At 33.7% G+C, this 8,850-nt stretch overlaps 1 pseudogene; it reads right to left on the reverse strand.

Annotated features, from left to right (window-relative positions):
* LOC140615348 (protein Jade-1 pseudogene) overlaps positions 1-8,515 on the reverse strand; it is a 39,336-nt pseudogene extending 30,821 nt beyond the window's left edge.
* Positions 8,516-8,850: the final 335 nt, after the last annotated feature.

Here is an 8,850-nt window from a genome sequence, read left to right on the forward strand (position 1 = left end):
TCATTTAATAAAAAGATATAAAAATTACATTTTGAGAATATTTTAGTCTCTAAACAATTCACTTTTTTCTCATTGTCATGCAATACAATTAGCTATTTTTATTTTTAAAAATATTTTATTTATTTATTTATTCATGAGATACATAAAGAGAGAGGTAGAGATATGGGCAGGGGAAATAAGCAGGCTCCTTGTGGGGATCCTGATGCAGGACTCGATCCAGGACCCCAGGATCACAACCAAAGCCAAAGGCAGATGCTCCACCACTGAGTCACCCAGGCATCCCTCCAATTAGCTATTTTTAATAATGAACTTAGATTAAATAAAAGTGAAAAATTGTGCTTGTTATTTCTAACATTTTCATATAGTACCAAATATTCAATTTTTTAAAAGATAATGTGAACTTAAAATTTCCAGTTGATTATTTCATGTTAACTTATTTCTGGGCATCTGTCATACCTGGATTTATTACCTCCTCAACTGCATATAGATACAAAAGGATCAGTGAAATAAACTGAAACTTTTCATGACAAATGTAGAAAACAAAAGGAGGTATGTTACTATAATATGAAGTGTCTATACATCAAGTATTCAAACATTACTTTCCACTAGAAATACAACATATAATTACTTTAAGTATAGGACATGAGATACAAATGAGAATTACCTAGTTATTAAGTAGTTAAACTGTGTGAAATGTGTTATTTCAGAGTACACAATTTGATATGATTTGTGGCATATGTTCAGAGATAAGATATAACATAGTTTTACTAAACAGGTGAACTGAAATCTAAGCACTGAAAAAATTTTAAATGTTAGCAAGAGAAATAACAGAATTAAGCAGTGGATTCCACTATTCGTTGTAGCCATAGTTATGTCCTAGAATACTAAAAAGTAGATACATGCTACCACATGTAAAAGCTTCATGAGTGGTAAATTTCCTGCCATCACAGTACTTGTAATCTATGGGTTAAACAAACATTAAAAAGCAATTATATGAATAAATAAATTATATATGCACACAGATTTCTCTAATAAAAGAGATGTGTGTGGTGACATGAAATATAACAAGAAGGATTCATTTAGATTAGAGACTTTCAGTGGAAGTGACATTTAAGCTCACACTCAAAGATAAGCAGAAAGGAAAGGAAAAGATAAAAGAAAATGAAATTTTCTACTACAGGAAAAATTTAACACTTCTCAGGAGCTAAAATTGGACTTTGTGGCTGAAGCTGAAGGAAAAAGCATTTTGAAATGTAGTACAAAGTGAGGATGGAAAAAGGAGCAGCAACCTCTCAGAGAGGCCTTGTAGGTCACTATGGTGAGAGTGTGGAGTTTGGTCTCTATGGGAGTTTCCCATTGTCTTCAAGATTAATCAGTTCTGTTTTTCAACTTCTTCATTTGTTAAACAAATCCAGCTTGAGACCACTTACCTTAGTTTTGTATTAAAATCTTTGAACTTTTAAGTAGTTAATTTATAGAATAATAGATGTGCTATTTGTTACAGTATTAAAATTGTTTAAAATGTTTAAGAAAGGGGGCTTGGTGGTTTGAGTGTCTGTCTTTGGCTCAGGCCATGGTCCCAGGGTCCTGGGATCCAGTCCAGCATCAGGATCCCTGCAAGGAGCTTGCTTCTAGTTGTGAATAAAACTCATGAATAAATAAAAACAATCTTATAAATAAATAAATAAATAGATGATAGATAGATGATAGATAGATGATAGATAGATAGATAGATAATAGATATATGATGATAGATAGATAGATAGATAGATAGATAGATAGATGATAGATAGATAGATGATAGATAGATAAAATGTTTAAGAAGAGATTGTTTAAGGAGACTTCCTAAGACAAACTTCAAATTAGAAATCAAAACTCTGGTGGCAGAAGGATTTTTTTTTTTTTCTAAACTGGTAATACTCTAGTGGTAATGTCATGGGAGAGAGCTACACATGAAATGGATTATAATATTTACAATGGATTAAATGGCATAATGAATGTATATTACTCAAAATGCACTACCTTATATTTGATAAAATACATCTAACATAGTTAAATGCTACGTGTACTTCATGAATGAATAAATTTTCTATCTGTACTACAGACCTTCTCAGACTTGATTTGATTATCCATAAAGCCAAAAGATGCACCATGGTAAGACTAGTAAAGTAATTAAATAATACTTTTGTTGGAGTGCAATATGCAGACTTTTTTGGAGAACACTTTCAATCTAACATTAATTGCAAAACAAACACATAGAAAGATAGCATAACTGAAGGATAACTTAAAAGATGGCAAAGATCTTGGATTCTTTTTTTTAAGATTTTATTTTTATTTATTTATGAGAGACACAGAAAGAGAGGCAGAGACATAGGCAGAGGGAGAAGGAGGCTTTCTGCGGGAAGCCTAATGTGGGACTTGATCCCAGAACCCTGGGATCATGACCTGAGCCAAAGGCAGATGCTAAACTGCTGAGCCACCAAGGCTTCCAAAGATCTTGGATTCTTATCACATTTCAGATAATAACCAACTTTATAAGCTGAGCAAGTTATATAACTTCTCCTGGATCCTTACAGTATTAGACAATTTAAATGTTGGACAAATACAAATATATACTTACTTACACAATTTATTAAGATAGCTATAAATATCAGAACCATATTGTAGTAAATATTAGCCAATGAAATCTTGAGAACATTAATTTTAAATTCAAACTCATTTAATCGAATGCAGTGCTAATCAAATATACTGGATTTGAGTTGTTGTTATTATTTTGAATAAAACTAAGCAGCCATGCAGATTAATTTTATCCATAAGACACAAACATTATCATAAAATTGAGTATGCTATTAAGTGAATAGAGTTTTAAAGAAAATTTTACAATATAGAACATAATGTTATATTTTATTCCATGATTGTTTCTACATTAGGAAATAATGTTACTTTGTATTTACTCTTTTTAAGATTCTGTAGGATTATAAAACTTATTTATCCTCACATAAATAGATATTTCAAATAAATCCAGGCATATTTTGTGATATTATTTATTAAGTATATTGAACATGTTATATGTTGAATATTAATTTCCAAAAACAGAGTTATTTTGTTTGCCAAGCTTCATAAAATAAATAAAAACCTATACAAAAATCTCTTCATGTATAACAACAAAACATAACCATTTGGGTGAAAATGAGCAATCGGCTTTAATTAAGACTATTGGCCATTCAAAATAATCAATTTAATAACCTATTGTGCTTATTGGTAACAAACATTTTCTGAATTTACATATAATTTCTGAGTTGAATGAGGAATCCAATTAATGCATATAAAAATTTCAACATGAGAAGACTTGGCAGCAATAGACATCCAGAATATCCATTTGCTATGTTGATTTAAACAATGGCAGTATTGTATAACATTAAATGAAAACATGAAAGTAATAACTATTTTGTTTCTACATATTCTGAGAATACAAGAGACCATTTATTCATATTGTTTTATTTTGTTTTAATCTTTATTGAGGCTCTCAGAACATCAATAACTTAGAAAAAACTGCTTTGGACACAAAAATACAAGTCAGCATATATTTTACCATATCTCTACATACTCAACACACATGTTATCAGTTATAAAAACAGATATAATTGATGCAATTTGCTACTAATAGATAGTAACCATAATATGTGTGTATGGTAAAATATACTAAAGACAGTTTATTTTTAACCCTAAATATAGGTAAAGGTATTTTGTTTTTATTTATGTTTATTTTTACTGTTTTTAATTTTAATTCCAGTATAGTTAACATAAAGTGTTATACTAGTTTCAGGTGTACAATATAGTGATTTAACAGTTCTATAATCCATTTTTAGTGTTCATCATGATAAGCATGCTCTTAATCCCGCTCACCTATTTCACCCACCCTCCACCAATAACTTCATTTATGCTTTGTTTAAAACAAGTACCCTCATTTAACATTATTATTATTATTTTCAACAAGAACATGCTTTAGGGAAGCCTGGGAGGCTCAGCGGTTGAGCATCTTCCTTTGGCTTAGGGTGTGATCCTAGATTTCTGAGATCAAGTTCCACATCCGGCTCCCAGCATGGAGCCTGCTTCTCCCTCTGCCTGTATCTCTGCATCTCTCTCTTTCTGTCTCTCATGAATAAATAAATAAAATATTTTTTTTTAAAAAAGAACATGTTTTATTTGAAGCATGCTTCAGAATATATGGTTCTAAAAGATATAAATAAAACATTAAGAAAAACAGAATACACATTTTCTTTAAGTACATACAGAATTCCCTGGTTAAATCACATAATGAAGCATAACAAATATTACAAATGTAAGAAGACTGAAATTATGATAAGTATATTTTCCAAACACAATGGTACAAAACTAAAGAATGACAATGAAACATAGCAGGGAAATCTAATACATAAATATTAAACAAAACACTACCTCACAAGAAATGAGCTAAATAAGAAATCAAACAGCAGACCAAGATATGTCTCAAAAGAAAAAGAATTATAGACCAATATCCTTCATGAACACGGATGCAAAAATTCTCACCAAGATACTAGGCAATAGGATCCAACAATACATTAAGAGGATTATTCACCATGACCAAGTGGGATTTATCCCCGGGATACAAGGTTGGTTCAAGACTCAGAAAACAATCAGTGTGATTCATCACATCAACAAAAGAAAAAAACAAGAACCATAGGATCCTCTCAATAGATGCAGAGAAAGCATTTGACAAAATACAGTAACCATTCCTGATTTAAACTCTTCAGAGTGTAGGGATAGAGGGGACATTCCTCAGAATCTTAAAAGCCATCTATGAAAAGCCCACAGCAAATATCATTCTCAATGGGAAAACACTGGGAGCCTTTCCCCTAAGATCAGGAACAAGACAGGGATGTCCACTCTCACCACTGCTATTCAACATAGTACTGGAAGTCCTAGCCTCAGCAATCAGACAACAAAAAGAAATAAGAGGCATTCAAATTGGCAAAGAAGAAGTCAAACTCTCCCTCTTTACAGATGACATAATACTGTACATAGAAACCGAAAAGACTCCACCCCAAGATTGCTAGAACTCATACAGCAATTCAGCCATGTGGCAGGATACAAAATCAACTTCCAGAAATCAGTGGCATTTCTATACACTAACAGTGAGACTGAAGAAAGAGAAATTAAGGAGCCAATCCCATTTACAATTGGACCCAAAACATAAGATACTTAAGAATAAACCTAACCAAAGATGTAGAGGATCTATACCCTAAAAGCTACAGAACACTACTGAAAGAAATTGAAGAAGACACAAACTGATGGAAAAATATTCCATGCTCATGGATTGGAAGAATAATTATTGTGAAAAAGTCTATGCTACCCTGGGCATTGTACACATTTACTGCAATCCTTATCAACATACCATGGATTTTCTTCACAGAGTTGGAACAAATATCTTAAGATTCATATGGAATCAGAAAATAACTCTAATAGCCATGGGAATATTGAAAAAGAAAATCAATTTGGGGGGCATCACAATGCCAGATTTCAAGTTGTACTACAAAGCTGTGATCATCAAGACAGTGTGATACCTGCACAAAAACAGACACATAGATCAACGGAACAAAATAAAGAACCCAGAAATGGGTCCTCAACTCTATGGTCAACTAATATTTGACAAAGCAGGAAGGACTATCCACTGAAAAAGGACAGTCTCTTCAGGAAATGGTGCTGGGAAAATTGGACAGTCACATGCAGAAGAATGAAACTAGACCATTCTTTTACACCATACACCAAGACAAACTCAAAATGGATGAAAGATCTAAATGTGAGACAAGAATCCATCAAAATCCTAGAGGAGAACACAGGCAACACCATTTTTGAGCTTGGCCATAATAACTTCTTGCAAGATACATCTATGAAGGCAAGGGAAACAAAAGCAAAAATGAACTATTGGGCTTAATCAGGATAAAAAGCTTCTGCGCAGCACAGGAAGCAGGCAACAAAACTGAAAGACAACCTACAGAATGGGAGAAGATATTTGCAAATGACATATCATATAAAGGGCTAGTATCCGAGATCTGTAAGAACTTATCAAACTCAACACCCAAGAAACAAACAATCCAATCATGAAATGGGCAGGTGACATGAACAAAAATTTCTCCAAAGAAGACATACACCTGGCCAACAAGCACATGAGAAAATGCTCGGCATCACTTGCCATCAGGGAAATTCAAGTCAAAACCACAATGAGATCCCACCTCACACCAGTGAGAATGGGGGAAATTAACAAGGCAGGAAACAACAAATGTGGGAGAGGATGTGGAAAAAGGGGAACCCTCTTGCACTGTTGGTGGGAATATGAACTGGTGCAGCCACTCTGGAAAACTGCGTGGAGGCTCCTCAAAAAGTTAAAAATAGAGCTACGCTAGGACCCAGCAATTGCACTATTTGGTACTTACCCCAAAGATACAGATGGAGTGAAACGCCGGGACACTTGCCCCTCAATGTTCACAGCAGCAATGTCCACAATAGCCAAACTGTGGGAGGAGCCTCGGTTTCCATTGACAGATGAATGGATAAAGATGATGTGGTCTATATATACAAAGGAATATTACTCAGCTATCAGAAAGAATGGATAGCAAACATTTGCTTTGAGGTGGATGGTATTGGAAGGATTATGCTGAGTGAAGTAAGCCAATCAGAAGGACAATCATCAGATGGTCTCACTCATACGGGGAATATAAGAAATAGTAAATGGGTTTATAGGGGAAAGGAGGGAAAATGAGTGGGAAAAATTAGACAGGGGGACAAACCATGAGAGACTCCTAACTCTGGGAAACAAACAAAGGGTTGTTGAAGGGGAGGTGGGTGGAGGTTGGGGTAACTGGGTGATGGGCAGTGAGGAGGGCACCTGGTGGGATGAACACTGGGTGATACTATATGTTGACAAATTTATTTTAAATTTAAAAAATGTAAAAAAAAGAAAAAAAGAAATTTGAATTAGGAATCAAAAATCTCCCAACACAGAAAAGCCCAAGAGCACATGGTTTCATTGGGGAATTCTAACAAACTTAAAATAAATAAATAAATAAATAAATAAATAAATAAATAAATAAATATAAATAAATAAATAAATAAATAAATGACAATCTTAATCAAAGTCTTACAAATAATGGATAAAAAATAAATTTAAAATCATTCCAAAAGGCCAGTACTAACCTGATACCAAAGCAGGATAAAAACAAGAACAAAAAGAAAATAATAATGTCTAGTTTTTATGATATATGTATTGCAACTTTCTTTTGACAAACATTTGTGTGATAAAAGTTTCTCTACCCCTTTCAATCCACATGTGTCTTTAGGTCTAAAATGTCTCTCTTGTAGGCAGCATACAGACAGGTCTTCCATTGTTTTTTTGGTTGTGTGTTTATTCTGATATCCTGTATCTTTTGATTAGAGCATTTATTCCACTTATATTCAAAGTAATTATTGAGAGGTATGTATTTATTGTCATTTTATTACTTGTTTTGTCATTGTTTCTGGAGGTATTCTCTGATCCTTTCTTGTCTTTATCTCTTTTGCATTCAAAGAGGCCCCTTTAATGTCTTGCAGGGGGGACGCCTGGGTGGCTCAGTGGTTGAGCCTCTGCCTTTGGCCCAGGGCATGATCCTGGAGTCCTGGGATCGAGTCCCACATCAGGCTCCCTGTGAGGAGACTGTTTCTTCCTCTGCCTGTGTCTCTGCCTCTGTGTGTGTGTGTGTGTGTGTGTGTCTGATGAATAAATAAGTAAAATCTTTAAATATATATATTTATGTACATATTTATATATGATGTATATATATTCTTGCAGGGCTGATTTAGTGGTCATGAACTCCTTTAGCTTTTGGTTCTGGGAAACTCTTTACCTCTCCTTCTGTTCTTTTCTAGATAGAATATACTTGGCTGCATATTTTTTTTCCCTTCAGCACTTTGAATATATCATGCTACTCCCTTCTGGCTTCCCAAATTTCTGTTGAGGAATCTCCAACTAACATTATAGATTTTCTCTTTTAAGTTAAAGAGTTCTTTTGTCTTGCTGCTTTTAAGTTTTTCCTTTATCACTATACTTTGCAAATTTAATTACAATATGTGTTGGTGTTGCCATGCTTTTGTTGATTTTGATGTGAGTTCTCTATGTCTTCTTGATCTGGATGTCTATTTCCTTCTTCAGATTAGGGAAGCTTTCTGTTATTATTTCTTGATATAAATTTTCTACTCCCCTTTCTCTCTCTTCTTCCTCTGGCACTCCTATAATAAAAATGTTATTACATATGATGAAGTCATTGAGTTCCTTAAATCAATTCTCACGTTCTATAATTCTTTCTCTTTTTTTGTTCAGTTTATTTATTTATTTATTTATTGTTATTTGGTCTTCTATGTCACTAATTCTTACTTCTGCTTCTTCCAGTCCTCTCTTCATTGCATCAAGTCTGTTTCCAATCTCCTTTATTGCATTCTTCATCTCTGATTGATTCTTTTTAAACTCTTTTATCCCTGTGGTAAAGGTCTCTGATGTCTTCTATTCTTTTCTCAAGCTCAGTGAGTATCCTTATGATTTCTACTTTAAATTCTCCATCAGGCATGTTACTTACATATGTTTCACTTAGATATCCGGCCATGGCCTTCCCTTATTCTTTCATTTGAGATAATTTCTACCATCTTGGCATTTTGTCTGAGTCTCTGCCTTCTTCTTTGTGTTAGAAAAGCCATTTATGTCTTCCTCTTCTGAAAGTAAAGGCCTTATGAAGAAGAGTTCATGTAGTACACAGGGTCTGGTGTTTTAGGGGTGTCTCCAGT

The sequence above is a fragment of the Canis lupus genome, chromosome 23, assembly GCF_048164855.1.
Source record: "Canis lupus baileyi chromosome 23, mCanLup2.hap1, whole genome shotgun sequence".
Classification (NCBI taxonomy): domain Eukaryota; kingdom Metazoa; phylum Chordata; class Mammalia; order Carnivora; family Canidae; genus Canis; species Canis lupus.